The sequence below is a fragment of the Cebus imitator genome, unplaced genomic scaffold, assembly GCF_001604975.1.
Source record: "Cebus imitator isolate Cc_AM_T3 unplaced genomic scaffold, Cebus_imitator-1.0 Scaffold141, whole genome shotgun sequence".
In the NCBI taxonomy this organism is placed as follows: Eukaryota; Metazoa; Chordata; class Mammalia; order Primates; family Cebidae; genus Cebus; species Cebus imitator.
The window spans coordinates 1511816-1517565 of record NW_016107456.1 but is presented as its reverse complement, the minus strand read 5'-3'; the positions used below and the strand labels follow the sequence as shown (position 1 = coordinate 1517565).

At 33.6% G+C, this 5750-nt stretch overlaps 1 non-coding gene across 1 annotated transcript; it reads left to right on the top strand.

Annotated features, from left to right (window-relative positions):
• The first annotated feature begins 325 nt into the window (after positions 1-325).
• Positions 326-388, top strand: LOC119473246. The gene has a single exon (XR_005202444.1). It is a non-coding gene; the product is annotated as a U7 small nuclear RNA (small nuclear RNA).
• Positions 389-5750: the final 5362 nt, after the last annotated feature.

Here is a 5750-nt window from a genome sequence, read left to right as displayed (position 1 = left end):
CACACATATTAAATACTTATCATATGTATTATGTAGTCTCTACCTAGTAAGGATTTAAAATCTAAATATGACCAATTATATATTCATATGCATACACAAATAAATATTATACATTGGTTGTAAATACATGTCCATAAACATTCCCTTATAGCATGTTGAATAAATACCTAGGTGAAAAATAGATTTTACAAATAAGTTCATTTCTAAATCCCTGAAGGAAAGAGTTTGTGTTTTTATGGGTGTTGGCAAATTGCCTCTCACTGGAAGGGACTTCTTTAATTTACCTTTCAAGAATTGAACTTCAGTCCCAACAAAACTGATTTATTAGTGTTATAACTCTTTTATAATTTGTCTAGCAGGTTTTCTAGTCTTCACTAGAAAAACCCATAAAAATACATTTAAAAATGATTTATTATGGCATTCTTAGAGCACTGAGACACTAGAGGAGTGTTAGATATTTTGAACAATTTTGAAGTTAATTATAATTTTTTTCTGTGTCAATATCCCAAGACCTCTTGAATTTTAAGTGATATGATTTTGGCTATTAGTAAATCATGGAAATGTCAATATAGTCTTTTCAGTTTAGATGGATTGCTAAAAAATTAAAATGATATGAAGTTAGAGCATTTGGGAATTGATCACTTTATAAATAGGAACTGAGGTTGGGCACAGTGGCTCACGCCTATAATCCCAGCTCTTTGGGAGGCTGAGGTGGGTGGATCACCTGACGTGAAGAGTTTGAGACCAGCCTGGCCAACATGTTGAAACCCCGTCTCTACTAAAAATACAAAAATTAGCTGGGCATGATGACAGGTGCCTGTAATTTCAACTACTCGGGAGGCAGAGGCAGAGGCAGGAGAAACGCTGGAACCCGGGAGGCAGAGGTTGCAGTGAGCTGAGATCGCGCCATTGCACTCCAGCCAGCAACAGCGAGACTCCATCTCCAAATAAATAAATAAATAATAAATATAATAAATAAATTAGGAACTGAAAGTCTTATCATTTGTTCTGAGCTTTTCTTCTTATGTTTCTTGTCGAATAAACTGCTTATTTAAAAGATTTTAGTAGGCCTTTTACGTTCAACATCTTTAGGTAGGGGAAATGGCAATATACATTTAGAAGATTATAAATTGTGTTGCCTACAAAAAGGCCATCATGGGTTATCAAAAGAACCATGGTGGATGGTTCACAAATGTCTTAACTGCATATTAAGTTGATTGTCAGTGATGTGTTATTTGGAATCATATGGGTCAATTTGACAACATGCACTTAAGGATGTCAGGCTACGTGTTGCTGGACTTACTGCACTGCCCCTGTTAAAAATGTTTTAAAAATTGTCCATATATACATTTATCTATGTGATATTTTCTAGTACATTTTTCACTGTTTTAAAAATATTTTTAATAACATTTTAGAAATCTTAAATGAACAAAACTGATGAACACACTAAACAAGCACACAAAGAAAAAGCAAACACAGAGAGAGAAAAAAACTCTTACTTTGTCAGGTGCTATTTTGAACTTAACCTGACAGAATCTCAGTCAGTCCATTGTTTGAAGATTCTCAAAAGAATGTGAGATCTTATTATCTGATTGAAAGAAAACATGGCTTTCAGTCATAAATTTCATATTTCATTGTATTCACCTCATTTTCTTTGTAGAGAGGTATTTCATGACCTTGGCAAGGTTATAAAATCTTTCTGCAGTGATGTAGCATGTCCTATAGATATTAGAATGACCTGGTTAGTGCCATGTCTTTCAAAGTAGTCCCAAACAATTATTAAATACATAATAATATATTTAATGCTTTCTGAGATCCACAGTTTAGCATCCAGTGTCTCTAAGGACTGTTAGATATTAATCCAAGGAAGAAAATGGTATAATCTGTATTATGATGAAAAAATCAGTAAATACCTGTGAATGAACAGCATCAATTAATTAATATGTAGAAATAATGAAAAGTAGTGAAAATAGCCAAGAGAGTGATAATTTGCTGTCATGATATTTTATTCTAATTAATTGTTCATATTTTCTTAGTCGAAGAGATTTTAAAATTTGATTTTCCATATATTACTTGGGAGATGGGATTAAATAAAATAAAGCCAATTGTTCTTATTCCCAATTAATAAAATTATGTGTATTTGCTGATAGCGTGTTTTTGTAAAACAACTTTTTTTGGTGGCCACACAAGAACACACAAAACAATATTGTAGGCATTTGAAAAAGCAGCATAGTAAGCTTGAAGGGAGTGTTAAAAATGAACTGTTTTACCTTCATTTGCTTCACTTAATGTGTTCTAAAATTTTAATAAGGAAAGTTGCTATTGTATTTTTAAAGTTTTGTATTGGTTTATTTGTTCTGTAGTATTGAGGATATACTTTCACTTACCTTTCTCTATGAAAATAGCAGTCTGCAAATAGATATGCTTTACAGTGTCTACAGCCACCTATCAGTTAGAGAGCACGTCATCGTCTGTTCCAAAAGACTCTAAAATCGTAGTCAGTATAATGATTTAGATGTGACATCGTGTGAGGAAAAGGCTCTATGAATGAATGAATGATCTCTACACATTTCTTAGAGTTTTAAGATTGTGAGATTTTCTGAATGAAGTTTGGGTGTTCCCCAAGCAACCATTAGTCATGTTAAGTTATTCATGTATGTGATCTCTTTATTTTGTCTAAATAATCAATGTTAATATATGTGAAGCTTCAGCAACATCCATGCTATGCTCATTGACAGAAAGAAAAGGGACTCTACATTTGTGGAACTGTTGGCATGCTTAGTAAATGGCTTCAGGTTTTGGTTGTAGTCTTTCTTTCTTTGTGAGGACTTTCTTTTTCTGATGTCTTTCTTTGTGAAGACTCTAGAATACCTTCGACTTCCTTTAGTAACACTTACTTCTCAGAGAATCTTTAGGGACTTCAGTGAGACACTCACAAAAGACAGTTTCTACCACAGTGGGTTCATTACCACCACCAACCTACTACCTTAGTGTTTTGGGCCAGAGTGGTACAGGGGCCCTCATTAAGTTTTTGCTTCCTCTACCTTTCCTGTCAGTCCCTCCAGCTCACCTTTCAGACTGATGTCAGGCAAATCATTCTCAAACACTGCTCCTGTCATGACCTATGTGAGTGAGGGTTTTGTATATATGTATTTTTTGGCCCAACCAGGGAAAATTATTTAACTTAATCTATTTTCCTTTTTAAGTAGGAATGAAGAGTGAAATTCGACACAGCCAAGTAATTAGCATCCAGCTGTTTCAAGTAGTGTGTAGCCCACCATCTCTTCCTTCTGTTCCATTAAATTCATTAAGTCCATTAAATTCATCAAGCAGACAAGGCTTGGTTTTATTCCCTGATGCCTAATTTTGCGTCATATTGTACTGTGTATGCACTTCATGTCCTCGTAGAGATAAGTGCAGTGTAATTCTTAAACAAGAGATATCAGGCTTTTGCTCAAGAACTTCAAGTGTTTCCCAGTTTTCTGCTGTATCAGTTTTAAGCTGTGCTGTGTGGTTTACAAGATCATCTGCTCCCTCTATTTAATTTTATTTCCCACAGTTTCTCAAAATGTACTCTCTAATTAGGCCTGTTCCTTAAGGTTTTCTGAAGCTGTCATAGTCATTTCACCTTGGCTTTCCCTGGAGCGCATCATCTGGTCTCTAACATCCTTTCTGTTTCCCCACTCCTATTCAATCTCACCATCCTGTCCTTGGGAGACTAACTCACACACCTTCCTTATGAAGCTACCTGTCATTATTCATAGATCTCCTTCTTTAATAGTGAATGTTTCAGTTTCTGTGCTGCAAAAAAGTCGTTATTAAATTTTGATACATTTTGCTTTGACTCCTTAACTATATTCTACATTTTAGGATTTTTGTGGGTAGGAATTATGACTTAAACTTTTTATGGTTCAAAAAATCTCAGATATAAGATTGAGGACTCATCCAGTAAACATTTTGTGGCAGAGATCTAACCTCTCTGAATTCTTCTACGTATTATACAGATTTTTAAATCGCATAGTCTTTAGTTGAGATACATGGCAGAAACCAGTATTTCCCTCTATTTCTCTGCATACTCTAGCATTCCTTCTTGTTTTGGTTAATGAACTATGAGAAGAAATGACATAGTCACTGACAGTCATTTCTGATGGCAGAAGCCAGCAGGTGTGTCTCTGCCATCATTCTCTTCTCCTGTGACTTGGGAGACGTGTTCCTGATGGCAGAGTAGCAAGATGAAACAGGATTTGTATCAAATATCAAATGGTTAAGAAATACAACTATGTTGTTTTTCAGAAATGACTGTCAGCTGACTATGTCATTTCTTTTCATAGTTCATTAACCAAAACAAGAAGGAAGGCTAGAGTATGCAGAGAAATAGACAGAAATATTGGTTTCTCCCATGTATCTCAACTAAAGACTATGCAATTTAAAAACCCGTAATACGTAGAAGAATTCAGAGCAGTTAGATCTCTGAGGTTAGATCTCAGAGTAGCAAGATGAAACAGGATTTGTATCAAATATCAAATGGTTAAGAAATACAACTATGTTGTTTTAAGCCATGGAAACTTTAAAGTCTGTCTCTTGCAGAAGCTAAATTTAATTATCCTCAGGAGTGTAACATCCAAATGATGGTATACATGTTTTGTAGAATCTTCACATATATTTATATATGTTTTATAGAATCTTCAATCACTAATTCAGATATTTGTATTCTCTAGAAATCCAGAGTTCTGCATCTCCCTAAGAATCTTGTCAAAAGAAACTAACACTGTTCATATCTACAGCAAAGGCATCTATATCATGGTTTTCTCAGTTATAGCAAATGTTGGCTTTGACTGCATTTTGACATTAAACATTGTTGATGCCATTTCTGAATCTACTGCATGGTTGTAATCTTAGTTGGAAATGCTATTGGTTACTGTTTGGTCAAGGAAATTAATCCTGGAGTCTGAGACTTTATTCAATGTTCTTCTTTTGGACTTGAAAAAAAATCAGCTAAGAGAACTTGTCCCATTTTAGGTTATGTTAAAGCATGACAAGATGTACAGAAATATTCTGAATTCTAAAGGAAGTTCAATATTATGTAGTTTCAGTTTGTAGCATAATGAAAAAAATGTGAATAAGAAAATCAAAGAGTAGAGGTGAATTTGCTATTTCCTAACTTCAGTTTTACTTCTACTATATATTTCTTTATTAATAGAGCACATGGCCAGTCACTTGGTAAGGAGTGCTTAAAAGTCTCAATTACTTAGAAGAGCTATCCTTTTAAAGGTTTCTTATTTTGAAAAACACAGTTTTAAATATCAGATTATCAGGTTTTTTCTAAGTTTTAATGTTAACCATAAGCTCATGCTATTATAGTGCTTCATAAGAATTATTACTACATATAATGTGAACAGAAACCTTCATGTTTATTTTGATATTCAAAATGCAAAGTTAGACCAAGGTAAAATAGTTCTCCAGTTAATAACGTAAAGATATAAGTATGATAAGAGATGCTTAGAGAATGAAACCTCTCATATGCTATTGGTAAGAATGTATTCTTCCTGGAAAGCAGTTTGAAAATGAACATAAAAATCTGTAAAAATGTATTCTTTCTCCCATAATCCTAATTCTCAAAACCTATGCTAAAAGATAATCAGTTAATATTATACATGTGTGTATTTTGATTTGTCATAGTTCTTAAAAAATTATAAATCACTAAATGCCAAAATGAAGGTCATGATTAAATATACTTTGGTACATTTTGA